General features: G+C 33.6%; 1 pseudogene; it reads left to right on the forward strand.

The window, feature by feature from the left end:
* Window positions 1-344: 344 nt before the first annotated feature.
* LOC105749681 lies at window positions 345-10378 on the forward strand (annotated as a pseudogene).
* Window positions 10379-27267: the final 16889 nt, after the last annotated feature.

Below are 27267 nucleotides of genomic sequence, written 5' to 3' on the forward strand. Positions count from 1 at the left end.
AAAAAAAAAAAAACATGATCTTACTTCCTAGTTACCAAGAATAATGGCAGGTATTAAATGGATGCCCCTTCCATTTATTGTGAATTCATCCTTAAACATCCATTAAGCTTTCTCATTTCAGTCCAGGAAGGTCTCTGTCACACACTTCCCTGAAGCTAAATGAGAGATATTTCTTGTGTCATTTCTTCTGAATGCCATTTTAGATACTTTTAGAGTACATTTTGAGCATAAAGAACACCCTATCTAAAAGCATAGGTAGTGAAGACAGCATGTCAAATCTTGAGGACAGCTAATAGTCTAGTTTGGTAGTTTGTCTAAAACTTTGAGTATATAAAAGATGTAATATGGCCAGAAATGTAAGTTAAAATTTGAAAGGTAAACTTGGAACCAATCTGTGAAATCCTTAAAATGTCACACTAAAGACTTTGAATTTTACATTCTTAACAGTATGGAACCACTAAAGTTCTTTTAAACAGTACAGTGTCAAGATTTAACCTGTACCTGGAGAAAATTATTTTGACATTTGTGTGAAGGAAGGATTGCTGAGGTTGGAATAAAGAGACAGTAAGACTATTGGTGACTATTATAGTTGTCTAGATGAGAGGTAATGATGGCTTAACCGGACTATTGTATGTGGGAATGGAGACAAAGTGACAGTCATGAAAAAAGGTGCCCTTTTTACACAAAACTATTACCTTGGGGAATTGGACAGAAAATATCTTGGGAAATTATTGACACCTTGATAGCCAGAATTTTAAGGAAAAAAAACCCCAAAGCTTCCTATTCAGCTGATCTGATTACAATGTTGAACAAATAACTTTCAGACCAAGTAGATACAATTATTCTAGCCCAAATAGGTTATTCATCATTTGTATTCACTGTCCTTGTCTAGCATCATGCTTTTACTTTTATTTCTAATGTTTCCAATATGACATCTTCTGTTTGCTACTGAATTTTAATCAACTTTTAAAACTCAACTTAAATGTCATGGCATCAGTGAAAGAGGGAATTTACCTTGATCTACCTCACCCACAAGTTGTTGATAATCTTTATTTTCTCCCTCTGTATTCCTTTCTTATATCACATACACATAGGGATATATATAATATATATAATACATAATAATTTTGTACACATACATATATACATGTTTATTTTTAGCTTTTAGTAACTTTAGTAACTGTTTTCATTTTAATCTATTTATTTTTCTTTTTTTTGGAAGATAAGAAAAGTGACTTAAACAGGATAAAACAGCTAACTGGATTTGAATTCAAGTCCTCCTCACTCCAGGGCCTATGGTCTAGCCACTGTGCTAACTTCCCTTAATTAATTTCAACATATAGAGTTAGGGATAAAGGCTAGATTCATGATTTTAATGTTATAGGGAACTCCCCAAAGAGGAAATACTTTTTACTAATATATGGTACAACTTACATAATTTTCTAGAATTGCTTGGAATATTAAAAAGTTGGAACTTGCCCAGATTTGCAAGGGCAATGTTTGTTCAAAGATAGGACCTTTTTTTTTTTTTGGTTCCTAAAGTTAACCCTTCATTAGGTCACACTTCCTTAGAAAACTCTCCTTCTTCAATTTTCTATGTGTATTATACAGCTTGTAATTTTTTAGTTATTCCTAAGTCTTCATTTGGGGTTCTTTGTCATTTCATTCACATTCTTCCCCTCTTCTGTGGATATAGGTAGTATTATTTTTTGTTGTTGTTTTGCTTTGCATTGTTTCTTAATTTCTATTTCTCACGTGGTTAGTTTTAATTGTCTTATGTTACATTATAGTAATATAATTTTAACATGATTTTATTGAATAAATTATTTTTTGTTTTTATCATTTTTTTCCTATTACAGTTAATGTTCCTATGAAAATTTCAGAATAGATAGTTCTTTGTGATATTTTTCATAAAAATTTCTGAATATATTCTGAACAATGGCAACATTAGATCAAAAGAAATGATTATTTTATAACTTATACTATGTACTGAAATTATGTTCCAGAATGTTCTGCAAATTTGTAATTGCACCAGCAGTGAATGAGTCCATCTTATTCTATGTCATTCAGTCAATCAATGAATCAATAAATATTTATTAAGCATTTATTTTGTGACTGGCATTGTACATAGGGATACAAAAAGAGGCAAAAAATAGTACCTTCCCTCAAAAAGCATGCAGTGTAATTTTCTTTTTTTCCCCTTTCTTCTAAAGGGTTTTTTAAACAATTTTTTAAATGTTAAGTTCCAAAATCTTTTAACTTTATGCAAAAATTTTTAGGTTTTTAGTGTCTTGTGAGGTAAATAAATAAAAATCAAGTAATCTATGTGTAGGAAAAGAAGGAAATAATTAATAGAGAGAAGCTTTAGAATTTAAATAGACTGGTAATACTTCCTGCAGAATGTGAGATTTTATCCAAATGTAAAAGGCTGGAAGATAAGCCAGTAGATAGAGATGTGAGTACTCTAGAAGTGGGGAGAAGGCAGAAAAAAATGTTCAAAGTAGAGATGTGATTTCAAGTTAGACCAGTTTCACTAGAATGAAGACTATATGGCAGGAAGGAAGCCATTAGAAGATTGGAAAGGAGGGGAGTGGTTATCTTTAAACGCCAAACAGAGAATTTTATATTTGATCCTGGAGTTAATAGGAAATCATTTGATTTTATTGAGTGGAGAATAATTTGGTTGGATCTGCAGTTTAGGAAAGTTACTTTGATGGCTGAATTGAAGAGAGTCTAGAGTGGAAAATAACTTGAGGAGTTGTCTTTCATTGACATATAAAAATAAATAGTAGATCTTTTGCACCAGGAACAAAAAGGAACTATACTTAGAAATGAATAGATAGCCTAAAAATATGCAGGATATAGTATTTTAAAAAGGGTAGGGATGGAGTAGACGTGGAAAAGAATAGGCATATTTATCATATGTTATAGATGTACACCGTGTATTATATATTAATGGATTCATCATGTATTATTTTATATTGTAGAAACACACAGATAGATAGAGAAAGAATAGGACCTTAGGGACACAAATTGTCCTTATTGTATATCTATGGAGTTTTGGTTCACCAGCCAATTTAAAGTGTTCTCAGGAAAAATAGTGAATAATTGTGCCTGTTGTGAAGTCAGAAAGAAGGGCTTTTCTATTATGCAAGAACAAGTAGTACCACACAACAATAAAAATGTATTTGTTAAAAGGGGAAAAAAACATCAAATTCTGTGGCAGGAATAGTCACAATGATAACTAAATACAGCCATAAACTAACTTCCCTTTTAGCTTAGTGAGGGACCTAAACTTATTGGAGAGACTAAAGGTAAGTAATTTAAACTAGAGAGTGAGTGAGAAGATACTTATAGTTATTACCAAATAATGCAGTCATTGGAGGCAATTAGATAGTGTATAAAGTGCTAGCATTAGAGGAAAGAAAATAGTTATACTATATCCTTAAACACTCACTATTTATGGCCCAAGACAAATCACTTAACCTCCATCTTTCTCAGTTTTCTCATCTGTGCAATGGAAATCATAATAACACCCCTTTCCAAAAGTTTTTGTGCTTTTAAAATTTTAGACAAAGGTTTTGTTTTTTGTTTGTTTTATTTCCTTTAAGATTCCTTAATGATTAATTAGTGAGAATCTTGTATTATACTTCACTTGATTTCTTCCTAATCCAGCAAATCATGGCATACTTTTAGTATTATGTCTGAATACATTTCTATCCATATTGACCAGACTGTCAAATTCATCAAAAACCTGCTAGGAGCATTTCCTGGAACATACTATCCAGGCTGATGGTGAGATGGAACTGAAAATACCATTAGAGGAGGTGTTGATTCCTTTTATACCTTCTGGAGTGGAATAAGAGTTTTGTAGATCTGGTATCGACTGTTATTTTTTTAATCACATTTTTTTCTCATTACACGTGAAAACAATTTATAATGACTTTTTAATTGAATGCCAAATTTTCTCCTTCTCTCCTTCTTCTACTTCATCCCTTAGATGATAAAAAATTAATAAATTATATATCTGAAATCATGCAAAACATATTTCCATATTAATCTTATTGAGAAAGAAGCAGACAAAAAGAAAAAATAAACATGAAAAGAGATAAGAAAATAAAAATATTAAACGTTGATGTTCATTTAGACTTAATCAGTTCTTTCTCTGAATATGTTTAGCTATTTCCATCATGAGTCCTTTGAAATTGTATTGAATTACTGTATTGCTGAGAAGAGCTAAATTGTTCATAGCTTATTATCATATAATATTGTTGTTACTTTGCATAATCTTTTCCTGGTTCTGTTCACTTCATTTTGAATCAGTTTGTGTAAGTCTTTCCAGATGTATTTTGAAATCCACTAGCTTGAACTCAAAGAGGGGGAGGAACATTGTGCGAATCTTTCTCTCATCAGAGTTGGCTCACAGAGGAAATAATTGACATATTTGTTTTACAGAGAATCTTCTCTCACCTCATTAAACAGTGGGAGAGGAAAAGGGAAAAGGAAAAAGAGTAATAAGGGAAGGGTACAAGAAAGTGGAAGGGATTCAAAGGGAGGAGAGAAGGATACTAAAGCGGGAGAGATGGATGACACAAGTGGGACCAATAAGTTTAATACTAAGGAAGGGGGGGAAGGAGGGCAAGAAAAAGAAAAGCATAATCTGAGGATATTAGAATGGCAGGAAATACAGAATTAGTAATTTTAACTGTAAATGTGAATGGGATGAACTCCCCCATAAAGAGGAGGCAGATAGCAGACTGGATCAAAAGTCAGAACCCTACAATATATTGTTTACAGGAAACACATTTAAAACAGGGAGATACATACAGAGTAAAGATAAAAGGTTGGAGCAGAATCTATTATGCTTCAGGCGAAGTCAAAAAAGCAGGGGTAGCCATCTTTAACTCAGATCAAGCAAAAGTAAAAAAATGATCTAATTAAAAGAGATAAGGAAGGAAACTATATCTTGCTATAAAGGTACTATAGACAATGAAGCAATATCAGTATTAAACACATATGCACAAAGTGGTATAGCATCTAACTTCCTAAAGGAGAAAGAGAGTTACAAGAAGAAATAGACAGCAAATCTATAATAGCGGGAGATCTTAATCTTGCACTCTCAGATTTAGATAAATCAAATCACAAAACAAATAAGAAAGAAATTAAAGAGGTAATTAGAATATGAGAAAAATTAGATATGATAGATCTGTGGAGAAAACTGAATGGTAACAGAAATGAGTATACTTTCTTCTCAGCAGTTCATGGAACCTATGCAAAAATTGACCAATATTAGGACATAAAGACCTCAAAATTAAATGCAGGAAGGCAGAAATAGTAAATGCTTTCTTTTCAGATCACAATGCAATAAAAACAACATTCAACAAAAAGTTAGGTGTAAATAAATCAAAAAGTAATTGGAAACTAAAAAATCTCATCTTAAAGAATGATTGGATGAAACAGCAAATTATAGACACAATTAATAACTTCACTCAAAATAATGACAATGGTGAGACATCATACCAAAATTTGTGGGATGCAGCCAAATCGGTAATAAGGGGAAACTTTATATCCTCAGAGGCTTACTTGAACAAAATAGAGAAAGAGAAGGTCAATGAACTGGGCTTGCAACTTAAAAAGCTAGAAAAAGACCAAATTAAAAACCCCCAATCAATTACTAAACTTGAAATTCTAAAATTAAAAGGAGAAATTAATAATATTGAAAGTAAAAAAAAAAAACTTTTGAACTAATAAATAAAAGTAAGAGTTGGTTTTATGAAAAAACCAATAAAATTGATAAACCTTTGCTAAATCTGATTAGAAAAAGGAGAGAGGGAAATCAAATTAGTAGTATAAAAATGAAAAGGGAGAACTTTCCACCAATGAAGAGGAAATTAAAGAAATAATAAGGGGTTACTTTTGACCAACTTTACTCCAATAAATTTGATAACCTAAGCAAAATGGATGACTACCTCCAAAAATATAGGCTTCTCAGATTATCAGAGGAGGAAATAAATTGCTTAAATACTCCCATTTCACAAAAAGAAATAGAACAAGCTATTAATCAACTCCCTAAAAAAAAAATCCCCAGGACCAGATGGATTTACATGTGAATTCTACCAAACATTCAAAGAACAATTAGTCCCAATTCTTTATAAACTATTTGAAAAAAATAGGGAATGAAGGAGTCCTACCAAATTCCTTTTATGACACAGATATGGTACTGATACCTAAACCAGGTAGGTTGAAAACAGAGAAAGAAAATTATACACCAATCTCCCTAAGGAATATTGATGCTAAAATCTTAAGTAAAATATTAGCAAAAAGACTACAGAAAATTATCCCCAGGATAATTCACCATGATCAAGTAGGATTTGTACCAGGAATGCAGGGCTGGTTCAATATTAGGAAAACTATCAGTATAATTGGCCATATTAATAACCAAATTAACAAAAACCATATGATCATCTCAATAGATGCAGAAAAAGCATTTGATAAAATCCAACATCCATTCCTATTAAAAAACACTTGAGAGTATAGGAATAAATGGACTTTTCCTTAAAATAATTAGAAGCATCTATTTAAAACCAGCAGTAAGCATCATATGTAATGGGGACAAACTGCAACCATTTCCAATAAGATCTGGAGTGAAACAAGGTTGCCCACTATCACCGTTACTATTTAATATTGCATTAGAAATACTACCTTTGGCAATAAGAGCTGAGAAAGAGATTAAAGGAATAAGAATAAGCAATGAGGAAACCAAATTGTCACTCTTTGCTGATGATATGATGGTAAACTTAGAGAACCCAAGAGATTCTACTAAAAAGTTATTAGAAATAATCCACAACTTTAGCAAAGTTGCTGGTTATAAAATAAACCCACATAAGTCATAAGCACTCATATATATCACTAACAAAATCCAACAGTCAGAGTTGCAAAGAGAAATTCCATTTAAAGTAACTACTGATAGTATAAAATATTTAGGAATCTATCTGCCAAGGGAAAACCAGAAACTTTATGAGCAAAACTACAAAACACTTTCCACACAAATTACGTCTGATCTAACCAACTGGAAAAATATTAAATGCTCTTGGATTGGGTGAGCAAATATAATAAAGATTACAATACTATCTAAACTAATCTATGTATTTAGAGCTATACCAATCAGACTTCCCAAAAACTATTTTGATGACCTAGAAAAAATAACAACAAAGTTCATATGGAAAAACAAAAGGTCAAGAATTTCAAGAGAATAATGAAAAAAAATCAAATGAAGGTGGCCTAGCTGTATCAGATCTAAAATTATATTATAAGGCAGCAATTACTAAAACCATCTGGTATTGGCTAAGAAATAGACTAGTTGATCAATGGAATAGGTTAGGTTCAAAGGACAAAACAGCCAATAACTTTAATTATCTAGTGTTTGACAAACCCAAAGACCCCAGTTTTTGGGATAAAAATGCATTATTTGACAAAAATTGCTGGGAAAATTGGAAATTAGTATGGCAGAAACTAGGCATTGACCCACACTTAACACTGTACACCAAGATAAGGTCAAAATGGGTTCATGATCTAGAAATAAAGAATGAGATTATAAATAAGTTGGAAGAGCATAGGATAGTTTACCTCTCAGACCTGTGGAAGAGGAAGGAATTTATGACCAAAGAAGAACTAGAGATCACTATTGACTACAAAATAGAAAATTTTGATTATATCAAATTGAAAAGTTTTTGTATAAACAAAATTAATGCAGACAAGATTAGAAGGGAAACAATAAACTGGGAAAACATTTTTACAGTCAAAGGTTCTGATAAAGGACTCATTTCCAAAATATATAGAGAATTGAATCTAATTTATAAGAAATCAAGCCATTCTCCAATCGATAAATGGTCAAAGGATATGAACAGACAATCTTCAGATGATGAAATTGAAACTGTTACCACTCGTCTTCCAAATCACTATTGATCAGAGAAATGCAAATTAAGACAACTCTGAGATACCACTACACACCTGTCAAATTGGTAGAATGACAGGGAAAGATAATGTGGAATGTTGGAGGGGATGTGGGAAAACAGGGACACTGATACATTGTTGGTGGAATTATGAACGCATCCAGCCATTCTAGAGAACAATTTGGAACTATGCCCAAAAAGTTATCAAACTGTGCATACCCTTTGATCCAGCAGTGTTTCTACTGGGCTTATGCCCCAAAGAGATACTAAAGAAGGAAAAGGGATCTGTATGTGCCAAAATGTTTGTGGCAGCCCTGTTTGTAGTGGCTAGAAGCTGGAAAATGAATGGATGCCCATCAATTGGAGAATGGTTGAGTAAATTGTGGTATGTGAATGTTATGGAATATTATTGTTCTGCAAGAAATGACCAGCAGGATGAATACAGAGAGGATTGGCGAGACTTTACATGACCTGATGCTGAGTGAAATGAGTAGAACCAGGAGATCATTATATACCGCAGCAATGATACTGTGTGAGGATGTATTCTGATGCAAGTGGATTTCTTCAACAAAGAGAAGATCTAACTTAGTTTCAATTAATCAAGGATGTATAGAAGCAGCTACACCCAAAGAAAGAACAGTAGGAAATGAATGTAAACTGCTTGCATTTTTTGTTCTGATTCCCGGGTTATTTATACCTTCTGAATCCAATTCTCCCTGAGCAACAAGAGAACTGTTCGGTTCTGCACACATATATTGTATAAGATCTATTGTAACCTATTTAACATGTATAGGACTGCTTGCCTTCTAGGGTAGGGGGTGGAGGGAAGAAGGGGAAAGATCAGAACAGAAGTGAGAGCAAGGGATCATGTTGTGAAAAGTTACCCTGGCATGGGTTCTGTCAATAAAAAGTTATTAAAAAAAAAAAAAAGAAATCCACTAACTTGTTTTTTATAGCACAATAAAATTCCATTATATTCATATACCATAACTTGTTTGGTCATTCCTTACTGAATGAGAATCGACTCAATTTCCAATTCTTTGTCACTACAAAAAGGGATGATATAAATGTTTAAGAGTCAACTGTTATTGAAATTCATAATGGAATCTTTTGCTAGCTCTAACATCCTAAATAGCTGATTAATGGTAAGGAACATGCATTTTTGGCAAGGAAATCATCCAGCTGGTTTTGGATAAGATGGATTTGGACAAGATGGTTTGGATAAGATATGAAAATCTTCCTGATCTGAGCACAGGTTTTTTGGCTTCAAGGCTTTTTGGTCTTCTATAATATTGATGATGTAACTGGCTCTGGTTCTACCTCTCTGCTGATAGAATATCTGTGAATTGATTAGGGAAAGAGGACTTAGTTAAATTTTTCCATTTATCTGGCCCCTAAGGTTTTCATTCCCATATTTGAGCCCCATAACTCTATTCTAAACACACATACCCTAAACCCTCTCCCCACAGAAGTCATTCTGGAACACTTTGATTGTTTCTTCACGGTAGACAATGAACCCACATGTCTGAAAATCTGTAATAGTGAATGCCCAACATAGATTGACCTGAATTCCTTTTTTAGCCAAATTTTGTCTTCCATCACTGTCTCTTTCCAATTTGATAATGCCCTGAATGTTGTTCTAACACAATTCCAGATCAATCTAATTCCCACACCTCCATACAACCTACCATGAACAGCTGATTTAAGAAATCACCATTATTTGCTTTGAGCCTACCAACCAGATGGTGGTGACCCTTACCCATATTGACTATTGTACTGTGGTGACATGGTTCTCAAGTCAATTCTGCCATCATTCCCATAGTCTCAAGTCAATTCTGCCATCATTCCCATAGTTTCCAGTTTGTGATTGATGCTCAATTGCTCTCAAAGTTGTCATTAGTTGCTAGTCTTTCACTAGGATTACCTTTCACAAGGTATAGTGGGCTATATGCATGGTGAATAATTCCATACATGTTACTGATGTCTAGGTTCAACTGGACCACATAAAAATACCATCTATGTTTTTATGGTTAAACATTTTTAGTGATATCTGACTCTTTGTGACTTCTTTTGGGGTTTTCTTAGTAAAAAATATTGGTGTGGTTTGTCATTTCCTTCTCTTGCTCATTTTACAGGTGAAGAAATTGAAGCAAATAAGATTAAGTGATTTGCTCAGAGTTACCCAGCTAGTGTCTAAGGCTGAATTTGAATCCAGGTCTTCTTTCCAGGACAGTTGCTCTATCCATGTTACCAACTACCTGTCCCATGCCAAATATATCTTTGGTTCACTGGTATTTGGGGAAACTGATGTAGAAAGAGAGTTCTTTGAGGCAGAAGAGAATATAGCTGCCCTGGAGAAGGATTATGAGGAAAGTAGAGCAGAAATTTCTGTGAGGGAAGATAAAGATGAGAAATATGAATTTTAAGTTTATTTTATTTTCACACCAAGCCTGTCCTTTTTTCCTGTTCTGTGAAAATATTGTAGTAAATACCAATGAGAGTATAATACTGGCAAAAAAAAAAATAAACAGAAAAAAAGAAAACTTTAAAGCACTATAAAATTACAAGTATCATTATTACTATTATTTTAATTATTATTATCTAAATGTCTTTTTTAAATATATACTCAGTTTATGCTTAATATCTCAATGGGTATACATTTAGCAAATGTCTTTTATTTAACCTTTGATGTGTTTCAAAATGAAATGACTTCATTTAAATCAATAAATGATATGTTTCCAAAAACACAGGGGTTGGAGAAGTACTTTTGCACTTATCTTTTCTCATAATGGGATAGTTTCTCCTTGGAGTAGAAATAGTCCTGGATTTGGAGAGGCTCTGAATTTGAATCCAGGTTGTCTTTTATTTTTTTTACAGCAGTTCAAGTGAATTTCAGAAAAAGTTATTTAAAAAATAATCAGTTCTCATATCTTAAAAAATATCATTATTTCCAGGTCTTGAACCTGTTTCTGCCATCATGTGCATGTGCTATTGTTGTGGTGGCGAAGATTGGTTCATTGGGAAAAATGTCTTTCATTTGTTTTTCTGCTTTATCCCATTTTAATACTGTTCACATTTACTCCCTCTTTCTAGCAAAATGTTAGGTATTCTGGGCTGGATTCTAAGAGTAGCATTAAGAAGACAGGGGCAGCTGATCCTTTTGAATATGAGTAAAAATGGGCTTCTGACAGTAGCAGATGGTCTTTTCTATCTCTGGATCCAGTTTGGAGCCAGAGTTATGATAGTCTCATTAGAACTTACTTTTCAGGCCCAAAAGCATGTAAAGTTTATTGTTTAGGAAAGAGGAATTTTGTCATTCATGACAGTGAAAATTTAATTAGAATAAAAATTAGGAAAATCTCTGATCTGAAAAATACAATTTGGCTTGATTTTCTATCACCAGTTTTGATTTTATTTGGATTAAAATCTGGAAGGATTACTTTTTACTATTAAAAACAAAATCAAATATAAAAATTACTAATGAAAGAACTTTTGCTTTCTAAATAAATAATCAGCTGCCAAATGACATTTGAAAAGAAAGTATCAAAATTGGGATTCCTGGAGAGGTTGTTGGCTTTCTCCAACAACATATTTTTTGTTTGTTTTGTTTTGAGAAAAACAATACCTAAAGCTATAAGCTAAGGAAAAATTGTTAATGGGGAGTAGGGAAATATTTTTTTGGTAGTTTTGAAATTAAAAAGAGTATATTGCAGTACAAGTTCTATAAGTACACAGCAACTAATAACAATAAAGAATAATTTGAACCACATAGCTTTGTAATCTGAATTACAGTATTTGAAATAGAATTGTGGAAAACTAAACACTAATTCAAATTTATCATTTAATCCATCTATGTCAAACTTTGCAAACATCATTTACGATTCAAACAAATAATCCAAACAATCATTTGAATAGAACTCTTCCTTAAACTCAATATCATTATAGTTTGCCATAAAACAATTCATATTCTTGAATGACTCTGGAAATGTCACTATGCAAAGAAATCTCTCTCTCTCTCTCTCTCTCTCTCTCTCTCTCTCTCTCTTTCCACAAATATGTATATGCATACATAGGTACACATCTGTGTATATATCTGTGCATATATAGAGAGATGTATATGTATATATGTGTGCACATGAATATACACATATGTGTATAGATATATAGATCGATAATAGGTTGGTCCTTTTGGTAGAAAAATGAGTTTAAATTTGTTTCAAACACTTACTATGTGTATGACCTTAGATCAAATTATTTTACCTTTGACTGCCTCAGTGTCCTCATCTTTAAGACGGAGAAAAACAGCACCTGTCTTTAAGAGCTTTGCAAATCTTAAAACTCTATATGAATGACAGTTGTTGTTTGTATCCAGAAGGAAGAATATTATAATTGTTCTCTGTAACATATAAAAAAGCAACTTGCATGAAGCATGATTATTTTTAAATTATGTTCTATTCCTCACCAACAGGCTCAAAGAAGCCTGACCTTCCAGATTAAAAATATAGATCCATAATCAAAGTTTGGTCCATTCATTCTTTTATTCTTTCTAAATACATAATAGAACATCATTATTGATGCATGAAAGCCAACATCCAGTTAAAGGCTTCTTTGACCTTTATTTGGAGACTGCATTGAACTTGTTTTGTTTTGTTTTAAAGCAGACCTCAGTGCATTTGGGGAATGGCTTTCAGAATGCTATGGTTCTGCTGGTAATGACCCATAAACATTTTTGCATGGATGAAGACCTTACTCCTTTAAAGGCATATTAAATGGCAGACTGTATTTCCATGGAAGATTTTCATAAAACCAGCTAGCTATTTCCCAAATCCCTCTCCATTGCTAGCAGCCTTCAGACAAGTAAATGCTTAGGATTCTTTGCATAGTGACATTTCCAGAGTCATTCAAGAATATGAATTGTTTTATGGCAGACCATAATGATATTGAGTTTAAGGAAGAGTTCTATTCAAGTGATTGTTTGGATTATTTGTTTTAATCGTAAATGATGTTTGCAAAGTTTGACATAGATGGATTAAATGATAAATTTGAATTAGTGTTTAGTTTTCCACAATTCTGATTCAAATACTGTAATTCAGATTACAAAGCTGTATGGTTCAAATTATTCTCCATGATATATATAGTTTCAGTTAAATTAATATTAGAAAGTGACATCTTACCAGATTCATTTGTGGGTGAGACATGGTTAGATAGTAGTTTGTTTTTAAAAGGTCTGGAGGTATTACTGGACTACAAGCTTAGTATAGATCAATAGTGGGGAGAAAACGCCTACTGGTATCTTGAGTGACATTAAGATATAGCTTTTTGTAAATAAGAAAGATAATGCTAACATACCATGCCATGGGCAGACAATATCTTAAGGATTGTGTTTAGGGCTGATGGCATGTTTTAAGAAAGATTTTGATAAGCTTTCCTCTGTGTAAAGAAAAAAAGTCTTTTCTCCTTAGGAGGATCATTTGATAGTACTAGAGATGTAAGAAAGACATCAAAATTGACTTCAAGTATTTGATAGGCTGTAATGTGAATGAGGGTTTGGAATAGATATGATTAGTCCTAGAGAACTGTTTTGTCAGATAGAGCTTTCCTCTTCATTAGAAGCATTTAAACAAAAAGAGAGGACATCCTCAATATGGGGGAGAAATAATACAAGGTGAGATAGGAGATTGATCATTGTTTATGAAGAAAATGAAGTAGGCTAAAATAGCTGGGTAACAGGGTATCTCATATGAGAGGAGTAAAGTTTTTGCTTTAAAAGTGATGGAAGGACAATATTGAAAAGAAATTTAAATGGAAAATAGAAAAAAAAATATGTGATCCAGGAAGTAACAGGGAACCATTACAGTTTACCAAATTGAAGGGGACTTGACTGAACTTGAGCGTTAGGAAGAGTACTATTTTTGGGTGAGTAGAGAATAGTTTGAAATGGGGAAATACTTAAGACAGTATGACCTATATTAGGTGGTAGTTGTGAGTGGTGAGATGGAGACACATATGAGGGATGTTATGTAAGTAGAAATTACAAGATTTGGTAATAAATTGGATATGCAGGATGGATTTTGAGTCAAGAATAAGACCAAGGCTACAAAACTAGGTGAATGGAAGGGTAATGATGTCTTCAACGGTAACAGAGAATTTGAGAAGAGGAGAAGGTTTGAGGATAAAATATGAGTTCTATTTTATACACATGGAGGTTGTGATGCTTATGGGAAATTCAGTTTAAGAGATCCAAAAGAAAGATTCATCTGGTCTAAAATGTCTAAATGTCCAAAAGATAGCTCATGATGGGGAACAGAGGTCAGAAGAGAGACTAAAGTTATATATCTTTGTGTATAGTTCTATTGCTATCTATCTATCTATCTATAAGCTTAAGACCTTTGGGGTACCTCAAAATGTTGTGGGAGTCTTCTGCATAGAGTTCATAATTGAATGCATGGTAGTTAATGATGTTACCAAGCAACAGAATATAGAAGGGGTGGGGGAAAAGAATCAATGAAATCATGAGTTACAACAATAGTTAAGGTATGATAAGAAAAATCAGCAAATACAAGAGATTAAGAAAGGCCTGGTTTATACAGGTAGGAAGGAGAGATCAGTGTCATGAAAACTAAAGAGTCCTGTGAATGTCCTGGTGAATGGTGATAGGAGATTGTCAACAGTGCTAAATATAACAGAAAGATCAGGGAAGAAGGACACTAAGAAAAAAAACAGTTAGATTTGACAATTAAGATACTTTCGGTGACTGATTTAGACCAATATTCAAACCAAAGAATATTTTTGGGATCTTGATGCTGTTATTGTAATGTCGTAATGTTATTGTAATGTATTGTAACCCTCAAAAATATTGAGGCAAAATAGAGATTAGAGAGTGTTTAATATTTTATTAATTGGAGAGTATAATTGACTGGACAGAACTCTCGCTTCAAAGTATCCAGTGATGAATGGGAGAATCCCAAGTCTTTATATATCTTTTTTGAACAAAGAAAGAAAAGAGCGGGAAACTTCTTTACAGAACCATTTGGTTCTGTCAGGATTGGGGGAGGCTATAAATTCTTATTAAAAGCCAGAGTCAGGATGTCTGAATAAACAGAAATAAAGATGTCAATGAGGTATCTGGGACAGTCTTATCTTTTGGAATATTTTAGAGGAGGTAGTGTCATAAATTCTTGAGGGCAGAAGGAGTTAGGAGCCAGGAATTGTGATATCCCTCTCATCTTGAGTCTCACATTGACAATTTATAACCTTAGAGCAAATGATCCTCAGTCTTAATGGACCAGAGGGAGGTTTTTGCAACTAAGGGCAACTGAGGCAGAACAGTTAAGGAAACAGGTAGAACAATTCAGGGAAACTCAGTCAGGGCAATTAGGGAAACTGAGGTAGAACAATTCAAAGAGACTGTGGCATAACATTATGTAATCTTTAAATTTTTATTCCTTTGTGCCATCTACAGATCAAACAATCATATTCCCTATGCCTTAATCCAGAATTTTCAGTAAAATATTAAATCCAATAGAACTATGGACAGAATGCTGGGCATTGCAGTAAAGGACATCTTCTAAGTTAACATCACCCCATTAAAATATCTCTTCAGGTATAGCCAAACAATTGTAAATTCACAAAACTGTACAATAGTAATAGAATAACACAACCTAGCCACATAACTTTATCTTTTCTACAAGGAATTATTCACATTTGGAAAGGCACTGATTGGTATTGAGGGTACAATTCTTTTACTATCTGGAAATTAGAGATGAATGAGAGGGACATCACAAGACAGAGATATCAGTCCAAAAGGCAGATTTGAATTTGAAAATAATTTAGGATCAATTTTAAAGTGCTCAGTTTGTTATGCTTCATTTTTTATTAATGATAAATAAAGTTAAAAGGTGTAGATTTCATTTTGGAAAGATATTGATTGTGCTCGGTTAGATTTGTTTTGATACATCTACCAATTACTGACCATAGTGAAACATGGAAAAAGAAGCCTAGTAGAAAAGATACTATAGAATAGACATTTCAAAAAAAAAAAAAAAGAAGAAGAAGAAGAAGCGTAGTTTGAGAGGGGAACCTGGGCTGGGAGGCTGCATGGGCTTTTCCAAGTTCAGGAATGAAGATAATAGCAGTTGAAGTTCAGCATGTCCTTGGGAATTTTCATGGCATCCAGAGACAAAGGTCAGCTAAAATTCTGGAGCTCTCAAGTAGAAAAATTAACTCTGATATTATATCAGCCATAAAATTTGACAAAGGGATTATTTTAAAGCAACACTTAGAAAGAGGACAAAAGAAAACAAAGAATCAGCATAAAATAGGCATCTTAAAGTATTTGAAAGACTGTTGTATGGAAAAAGAATTTGAATTGTTTTGCTTGGCCCCAGGAGAAAGAACTAGTAGAAACATTTTAAATATCCAGAGCAGTAGATTTAAACTTGACATGAAAACAATGCAAAAGTATAATCATCTTTCTGGGAGTTTTTTGACTTTCCTTAACTTGGAAATTTTCAGTTAAAGACTAGATGACCACTTCTTTCTCATCTACAAAGATATTATGAAGAATTGTCAAAAAATACTAAAATTTTGTCCATTTGTAATTATATGAATCCTTTGAACTTTCCTGATTAATAAAAAATATTAAAAAGGGAAACCTATTTAGTAAAGCCTTTTTGGGGTCAAAGTTTCCTTTTCCAGATACTAATTTATCATTCTTTAATAAGATATATACTCCCCCAAATCCTCTTCCATTAGAATTCTAATTCAATTACAATGGTATACAATTTGCCAACTATATTCTCCTCATTTGATTTTTAAAACCAAGAAATTTATTCATGAAAAAGTTTAAATGGTATTGTAGTCTTCATTTATAAAAATGATGTAATTCTAAAAACATATTTTCCATCAACAATGCCAGTCTTCTTATGGTCAAGAGTATGAATTTATAAGACAGAGGATTCAAGATCAAATCTGTAGCCAAGGAGTTTTTAAATCTCTCATTATTGAGCAGAGTGGGAAACTAACTTTTCCTTCTTAAGTCTCTTTTTATATTCAAAATAATTGGATCAAAGTTTCTATATGAGAAGCTTTCATATGATGAGTTCTTATGTCATGCTTTAACAATTTTATATTACAAATCAAAAAGTAAAAACTATGAAGGATCAGATTTCAGCTTAGTATAAGGAACTGCATAATATTAGGGCTTTAAAGAAAGAATTAGCTGTCACATGAGACAATCACTAAATCCATTCAAGAAATGACTGACATCTTTTGTCAGGCATATCATAAAGATAATACTTACATTGAGTTTGATTTTGAAATGGATGATTTCTTAGATTCTTTCCAAATGTAGGATTTAAACATTCTTAAAATTGGTAATGTTAAAGGCCATGGAAAAATGACCATATCTCTTCATCTCATTTTATTTTTTCCTAGAGTCAGTTGCCTCACAGCTTATGTTAAACACTCTCAATTTTCAATCTTAAGTTATTACATTCAGTTTGTCCAAATTGTAGAAAAGATCAACCTTTAAATAATACCTTCCCATTTTCTAGTTCTAGATCTTCAAGCCCCTTTTGACTAATAGTCCTCTTAATGTTGGGTCTACCTTCTAAGATTATCTCCAATTTATTTCAATATACATCTTGGTTGTATGTGGTTCTTCCATTAAATTGTGAACATCTTCAAGGCTGGGACCATATTATCTGTCTTTGCAAGCTCATCAGTTAACAGAGTACCTGGGAAATAACAGGTACTTAGCAAGTGTTTAGTGACTTGATGACTCTCAATCAATTTCTGTACTATTACTCAAACAGTCCCCTGCACTTGGCCCCTAGCTGGAGAAGATATGATGTTTTGATATCTTGGTATCTAGATAAGAAATGATCTCAGACATCCTTGAACTTTGAATCATCTACCTTGAAAATGAACATTCATTTCAATCCTTATCTTTGGTGATATTAAGGCTTCGATATTCCATAAAAATATTTTCTTAATTTATGACATCCTTTCAATTTAGCTTATTTTAAAGTGATTTCTCTACCTTCTCTTATGAATGATACTTCAGTATCTTTAAGTTCACTTCTCTACTTTAAGACTTTAACTTTCAACTGGCTTTCTTTGTTTCCAGAGTCCCTCAAATGCTCCCAGAGCAAACAGTATTTACATGGATATAATCCCCATACTTGAGCTTGCTATAACCTAGTCCATGGTTACCTATCAGATTATGCTTCTCCAATTTCAAATCTCTGTCCTATAGTTTACTGTTTCCAGATCTCATTATGGCCAGCAAAAATACATCTACCTGAAGCCTAATCAATATTTTTCCATAACAATATCTATAATTCATAACTTCGTTTGCACCTAATATAAAATGAAGTATAACAGAGTACTTTTTAATAAATCTAAATTATTTCCATATGCAAATATTACTGCTGGATTCAGACACTCAATTAAAAGGATAACAAATAAGCACTTTCATGCTGTAGTACCAATACTCAATTTATTTCTAGTCTCCCATTTGTGATGTAGCAATAAATGTAATGCTCTTATATGTTCCCTATTATAAATATTGGTGTATAAATGAAGTGGCATTAAAAATATTCTTCAAATCATTGATGATTATTAGAAAATATAGCCCATTAGGAACACATCAGATGGGTAATTCATTTTAGGTATTTCATCTACATTATTATAGCTTTTAACACAATCAAGAAAGTTGAATGACTCAAGAAATACAAACTTAACTAGTTTTCTATGGTTGACACTAAATATGAGGGGAAAAAAGAAAGACGTTTTAAGTCAATGCAGTAAGTACTTAGTCTTATCAAATACAAAATTCCCATTGCTTTATAAGCAGAATTATAGAAAAATCCATAATAAAATTATTATCCAAAAGAAAAAAAGACACCCTCATTATAATTAATCCAGAAAAAGTATCCTTGTTACTTTAATATTGAGAATTCCAATCTTAACCTCTCTGTCCTAGAACTCCATTTTTGCATGGCACCCTAAGGATCATGAAAGTTTTCACTAAAATTTGTAGGAGATGCTTCCATATGTTTTGTCTCTCTCACTAGATAATCAGCTATTTGTTATTGTGAATTTCTTTATTTTTTAATTAGTATCCCTAGTGATTTGCACATATGAAACACTTAATAAGCCTTTTTTTTTCCTTTCAAAAATCATAGGAATGAATGTTTTAAATTATTTTTAATAAGAGAATAACATAAAAACCATCTCCTATGAGGTCTATAGCCTAAGGAAGTGGAAGAGACAGAAAAGTCTCCTAATCCTAGAAAATTTACACCAGAACTATTTTGTTTTCAGTGAAGAATTGGTTAAATTCTCATTACTCTTGCTTCTCACTATTGGTTCTACGTTTGTGAAAATTTTACTAAGTAAGGAAATGATCAAAGGTTTGGCAGAAGAAAATGAGGAATAAAAAAAGAAAATTGAATAATAAACTGGTTCTTTTTATATAGATTTTGTTGATCTTTATGAAATCTTTGTTTCTCTAATAATGCTTGCTCCTACACTACAGCAGAGAGCACAACTCTGTCAGGCTGACCATATTGTTTGATTACCAAATGAACACTTACCAAAAAGATTATTTTATGGAGAACTCACATAGGACAAATGCTCATAAGATCAGAAAAAGCGATACAAGGACACTATCAAGATTTCTCTGAAGAACTGTAGAACTGGGCGAGCAAATATAATAAAGATGACAATACAACCTAAACTAATCTATTTATTTAGCACTATACCAATCAGACTCCCCAGAAACTATTTTGATGACCTAGAAAAAATAACAACAAAGTTCATATGGAAAAACAAAATGTCAAGAATTTCAAGGGAATTAATGAAAAAAAAAATCAAATGAAGGTGGCCTAGCTGTACCAGATCTAAAATTAAATTATAAAGCAGCGGTTACTAAAACCATCTGATATTGGCTAAGAAATAGACTAGTTGATCAATGGAATAGGTTAGGTTCAAAGGACAAAACAGCCAATAACTTTAATTATCTAGTGTTTGACAAACCCAAAGACCCCAGTTTTTGGGATAAGAATGCAATATTTGACAAAAATTGCTGGGAAAATTGGAAATTAGTATGGCAGAAACTAAGCATTGACTCTCACTTAACACCATACACCAAGATAAGGTTAAAATGGGTTCATAATCTAGGCATAAAGAATGAGATTATAAATAAATTGGAAGAGCATAGGATAGTTTACCTCTCAAACCTGTGGAAGAGGAAGGAACTTATGACCAAAGAAGAACTAGAGATCACTATTGACTACAAAATAGAAAATTTTGATTATATCAAATTGAAAAGTTTTTGTACATATAAAACTAATGCAGACAAGATTAGAAGGGAAACAATAAACTGGGAAAACATTTTTACAGTCAAAGGTTCTGATAAAGGACTCATTTCCAAAATATATAGAGAATTGACTCTAATTTATAAGAAATCAAGCCATTCTCCAATTGATAAATGGTCAAAGAATATGGACAGATAATTCTCAGATGAAGAAATTAAAACTATTTCTAATCATATGAAAATATGCTCCAAATCATTATTAATCAGAGAAATGCAAATTAAGACAACTCTGAAATACCATTACACACCTGTCAGATTGGCTAGAATGACAGGGAAAGATAACGTGGAATGTTGGAGGGGATGTGGGAAAACAGGGACACTGATACATTGTTGGTGGAATTGTGAACACATCCAGTCATTCTGGAGAGCAATTTGGAACTATGCCCAAAAAGTTATCAAACTGCGCATACCCTTTGATCCAGGAGTGTTTCTACTGGGCTTATACCCCAAAGAGATACTAAAGAAGGGAAAGGAATCTGTATGTGCCAAAATGTTTGTGGCAGCCCTGTTTGTAGTGGCTAGAAGCTGGAAAATGAATGGATGCCCATCAATTGGAGAATGGTTGAGTAAATTGTGGTATATGAATGTTATGGAATATTATTGTTCTGCAAGAAATGACTAGCACGATGAATACAGAGAGGATTGGCGAGACTTTACATGAACTGATGCTGAGTGAAATGAGCAGAACCAGGAGATCATTATATACCTCAACAATGATACTGTATGACGATGTATTCTGATGGAAGTGGATTTCTTCAACAAAAAGATCTAACTCAGTTTCAATTGATCAAGGATGGACAGAAGCACTACTCACAAAGAAAGAACACTAGGAAACGAATGTAAACTGCTTGCATTTTTGTTTTCCCTCCCAGGTTATTTATACCTTCTGAATCCAATTCTCCCTGAGCAACAAGAGAACTGTTTGGTTCTGCACACATATATTGTATCTAAGATCTACTGTAACCTCTTTAATATGTATAGGACTGCTTGACATCTGGGGGAGGGGGTGGAGGAAGGGAGGGGAAAAATCGGAACAGAAGTGAGTGCAAGGTATAATATTGTAAAAAATTACCCTGGCATGAGTTCTGGCAATAAAAAGTTATTTAAAAAAATAAAAGAAAAAAAAGAACTTTAGAACTGATTGGATGACATGAGAGACACTGACACAGGACCACCATGGTATGTTCTCATTATAAAAGGTGCTATGTTTTATGAGCAAAGTAGAATTGAATTGGCTCAGATGAAATACAAGATGTGTAAAGTCAGAGAGTCTGCCCCAATGTTCATAGGGAGAATTTATGTTCAATCTGTGGCAGAGAATTCCAAACTGATATTGGATTGATCAGTAGTCACACACACTGTAACTTGACTCTGACATAGTGATGCTATTTTAGTTCTTTGCAAATGAAGCTCAATGACCTGTTTCTCTATTGTCTTCATACTTAGCTTAATATTAATAATTTGTTGTGGAGAAAAATGATTGAAGGTCAATCAAGAAGTCTTACTGTTGGCTAAGTTCTCTTCATGATTGAGCCTGCTATAAGATCCTTTCTCCCTCAGTGCCTTTCTCCTTACTCTAGCTAAATCTTGTTAGTGTGTCTGCTCTCTCAACTCTATTTAATATTTTCCATTCCTGGTATCTATTTTATCCCTTCATTTTGTCTATAATTCTTTCTCCTAAATAAATATCTTTTGGGGAAAAAAAAGAAGTCTAACAATCTCTGCAGTGATAGGATATATATGTTGGGAAGGAATTATACACTTTTTTTTTTCCTGATATGGGATAGAACAAAAAAAAGAGGAGTGGAATGAGGTGTAGGTTACCCAGTATAGAAGAGCAGAATCAATGGCTTCCAGAAAGGGAAGTTCTAAAGTAGAAATACATTCCATACTTTGATGAACACAATACCATCTTTTTCCATGCAACTTTTTTGTACTTTGAATGAGTTGTACCTTATTCCAAAAAAAAAAAAAAAATGACATAATTATGAGATGAGAGCTAGATAAAAATCAGGAGTGATAATTGGAACAAGGGTCACTAGACAATAGGTACGTAATAGACTAAATAGAGAAGTCCATGAAAATAAGTACTTTGATAAATGAGAAAGATAGCATGAAGGTTTTTGGCTAACTCTCACTCTCTCAAACACCTAAAAGACAAATGAACCGTAAGAAAAACGATTAAATGAGTGAAAAAAGTATTTATAAAATTATTATCAATGGAGTATGATAAAAAGAAACAGTACAAAAGTTCACTATTAATTATATGGTATATTTTCCTACTACTTATACTCTAATCTACTATATTATAGACTTTTAATGGTTCTAGTGGCTACATAATTAAAAGAGATATGAAATAGCAATACTGGAATATCATATTAGATAGCCAATTATCTTTACCAGTTTTACCAAATAACTGGCATTTCTCTTTGACTTACCTGTTTCTAACCCCTGCTTAAGGCTCATGGTATGGGTTCTGGCTTTGAGAAACTCCATAAAGAGTAAGGGGATTCTAGAGCTGGCAGTGGGTGTGTATCTCCAGTCTCTGCAAATGACCTATTTGGTGCTTCTGCCCCAGTCCTTAATCCAACGTTCTATGTTTATGGTTCTAAAAGCTCTAAAATTGAGAACATTTGAGGAAGATGATTATAACTGAAGGATTTCATAAGATGTTCTGGAAAAAGCATCACTTTAGCAGCAGTTCAACTATTTTCTTCCTTTTTATAAGGATAAATTTAGGAGTTAAGACTAAACCCTAACATATAACAGGAATGAAAGAAACAAAGAAAAACTACTACACAGTGAATAAACAATATGAAGTAGAAGCATTCTGGAATAAAATTGCAAAAGAAGATCTATCAGTATTAGCTCTAGCTAGAACCTGAGAAAAGATAATCATAATAGCCTATAAAGGTTCTGTCAGTAGTTAGTGAAATAAATGTGCAAACTGGGGAGGGATTGTACCTGAGAGCAAAGTGGATAATCTGGTAGAAAAAAATTAGTTATTGTTGTAAATAATGTAGAATGAGAAGTTTCTAAGTAGCATCTTCTTCCTCATCATACTTCTCTCCTCCTATATTCACCAAGGCAATCAGGCATCATTGGTCAGAAAGATATTCATAGAGATAAATGGAAATTTCACTAAAACCATGGAGATTTACTTTTCATAGACACTTTATTCTTTAGGAAATAAAGAAGCCAAATGACTTTCATAATCTTTTGTATAATTAGCTCAAATTTTGTAAAAATAGATGTTTTTACTGCAATAAGGACAATCAAACAAAATATCTGCCAACAAAATTGCCCCCTTTCCCCTGATATAAATATACTTACACATTACTGTATGGAACATAAAGATGTTGATAATTGAACAATATTATCACCATTGTTTATATAGGAAATAATTTCTATCTTTTTGATTAGAAGTGTAATACCAGGGAAACTGAGGCAAGATAGAGATTAGAGTTTTTAATATTTTATTTGAAAGAGAGACATTTACTGGGACCAAATGGGTTTGATCCCAAGGCTGAATGAGACTATCGTCTCCAAGAATCCAATATCCAGTGGAGAATGTGACTTCTCCATGACACATTTATACACAGTAGCTAACCAAAGGTGGTGGGGTGGGGGAATGGTGGATGTAGTCCAAATTCTGGTGAGCAGGAATCTCCAGGCTAGAAACATCAATCTGGTTCTGACAGGTTAAGGGGTAGGACCATAAATTCTTATTAACGGGAAGGTAATAAAGTGTCTGGCTAGAGACAGAAAGTCTGGACCCCCTCTTTTTGAGTTTACACATTGACAATTTATAACCTCTGAGTTATACCAGTCTTAATGAACTGCAAGGGGGTTGCAACTAAGGGGATTGAGGCAGGCCAATTAAGGAAACTGAGGCAGGATTGATTAGGAAAACTGAGGCAGAACAATTTAGGGAAACTGAGGCAGAACGATTCAGGAAACTGAGGAAGAAGAATAAAAGAGAACTCTGGCACAACAAAAGGAAATCAGCCAAATTACTTGTTCCTTACTTCTTGACACAGTACATTCAATATCCAGGCTGATAAAGGCATCAGATGACAAAAAACAATCAAACAAACAAACAACAAACAAACAGATGAGTACATCCCTCTGCAAGCCAAAAAGCTTCTAAATTGATAAAGGGAGGCAAAAGATTTCTCAGCAAAATAGTGCACACTTTTTTGGGACTTAATAAGAACATTAGAGACCTTAATAGGCAGTGATATAGGTAGTACAATTGAAATGTACAGATACAACAGTATAATTCTGGAGCAGCCAAAGATCTGACCACAAATCTAATATACTCTAAATTTCAAGCTTTTGTATAAAGAAGGCTCAAACTCAGTAGGGTAAAAAGAACTTGATTCAAGTAAACACAATAAGCTCTTTTATTCTCATTTAATCATATTTAAAGAGGAATATGTTGTTGGCATATATTTATAGTTTCCTGACAATTTAATGCATTTTCTATATGGCTGATGAAGGAAAAATTCCATATTTCAATGCATGAAAATAAGAGAGGGATTCCTATGATTTTTGAAAGGTTTTTTTTAACCAATATTTTTTTTCTCAACATAAACTTAATTCTTTTACCCCACTAATTTTAATTAAAAATAGTATGACTTAAGTATGTGGCTACATATGTGTATTTTATCTATTTGTCATTATCTATCTATCTGTGGGGAATAGAGATAAGGAATGTATGAATTCTTTTTCTGTATTTTATTATTTCTGTGTTTCTTTTTATTTTCTATTATTTCTTATAGAGAGATAAGGAATGTATGAATTCTTTCTCTGTATTTTATTATTTCTGTGTTTCCCCTATGACCTGTATAATATGTGCAGGTTCATATCTACTTGAGCCTTGGCCAGCTAGAAACATGTTTACTTAACCTGAGCTGATGACATTTATTGATATTTGACATTTATCGATATTTGGTCTATTAGCTGGACCACTATCTGCTTGATTAAGCCTGAAGGACTGATTCTCTACTTCCTAGAAATCAAGAGATAGGAAGGACAGAAACCTTCCATTCCAATCTCCCCAAATAGCAACAACCAATTAGATGTCTCCCCCTACTCTTCTCAATGCTCTCTTACTTGTGATGTAATTTCTTGTATAAAAGCTATGTATCTTTGTGAAGACCATGTATTTTAAAATCAGCCAGAGTCAGGAATTCAGGTTAGGGGAAAATCGTCAGTCTTTATTCTCAGTGAAGAAAGATCGGAGGTGGAAGAGAATGGGCAATAGCAATGTGTGCAGCTGACCAAGAAGCTAGCTAGACCAGAAGCCACACGACCAGCAGCTAGGAGTATGGAACCGAGGCTCAATCTCTCCCAGCTTCTCTTCCTGTCTCTCTCTGCCTCCACCCACCAAAATCATCATTTCCTCTACAATACATCAGGACTTGCACAGAGAGTGGGCAGGGCCATTCTTTATCCAATCATGTATATTAATAGAGTATAGTCCAATTACTATTTAGCCTCACATGCTTGGGACCTCAGTGCATCAACTCAAACCTTAGCCCATTACATCTCCCACTTTCTTTTGTTTTAGAACACAGGTGGTCATGCCATCCCTGACTCCTCAGGCAGGTCAGAGCCCCCAAGGGGAAGTGATCACACCCTCCCTAACTTCTCAGGGAAGGAGGTGAAAGCACCGAAAAGGAGGTGATCACAGACTCTCTGACTTCTCAGGAAAGGCGATGAAAGCACTAAAAAGGAGATGATTACACCCTCCCTGACATCTCAGGAAGGGAGATGAAAAGCAGCAAGGGAAGTGGGGGTTGCTAGTGGGTTTCTGGGCTGAAGAGTCATATTATGCACAAACCCATCACCATGGGAGATATTAGACAAGCACATAGCAATAACGCAGAGGCTATTGGGGATGACTCTCCCCTCTGTCAGTGAAGGCTCGATGTGGTGTAAGAAAAATGAATTGTACACACAAGTAGTGGAATAACAAACAATATAAATCAACATGGTGTTGGAAAAGATCACCAGAAGTCCTAGAAGGAGGGTATGTAAACAACAGTCACACATATGCCTTCTTCAGCAGCCAAGAGATAATCCAAAACCAATCCATTCCTTCACATGTCAGGGAAGCCAATGATCCCCCTGAGTTTTTGAAGTCCTGCAAAAGTCTTTTTATGTGTTAGGGAATCCAATGATTCCAGAAGATTTTGAAGTCCTGTAACAGTCTTATCATTTCTCAGAGAATCCAAAGACTCCTGAGAGTTTTCAAGTCCTATGTCTCAGAGAATCCAATGATTCCTGAGGGTTTTCAAGTCCTACAACAATCTTATCATGTCTCAGAGAATCCAGTGATTCCTGAGGATTTTGAAGTCCAACAATCTTTGATGTCCATGAGTCAAATGCCATAACTGCCATGCTCTTTCAATGGTGAGCACAATCAGCAACAGAACCACCCGATATTTCTTGGGTCTTCTCCTTTGTTTCAAGGGTCTGCTCTGTCTCTCTGCAATGGACAAGGCAAATATGGCTCATTGGCACCCATCTGATTCCTTCTCCACCTGTAGAGATACAAGCAAACCCTCTCCCCAAAGCAGTTAGCCTATCTGGTCCTTTCCATTCACCATTTTCTGGGTCTCTCCACATCACCTGGCAATTATCTAAAGATAGTGGAGCTGCTCACACTGGACACTGACCTTTCGGTAGCTTATAAAACCTGTCTGCCGAAGCCAGTGCATCTTTGTCAAAAATCAAGAAGTTAATAGTATAAAGGGTTAGATTTAGAAGTTCTCTAGGATTGCTTGTAGCTCCCCCTTTCTTTTGTTTTTGGAGGAGCATCTTAATATCTCTGTTTCTCCTCTATACTATTGCCTGTTGTTGAGGATTAAAAGGTATGCCCGTGCTGTGTAAAATCTTATACTGTGCACAAAAGTGTGCAAAATG

This window comes from Sarcophilus harrisii, chromosome 1, assembly GCF_902635505.1.
Source record: "Sarcophilus harrisii chromosome 1, mSarHar1.11, whole genome shotgun sequence".
Taxonomy (NCBI): domain Eukaryota; kingdom Metazoa; phylum Chordata; class Mammalia; order Dasyuromorphia; family Dasyuridae; genus Sarcophilus; species Sarcophilus harrisii.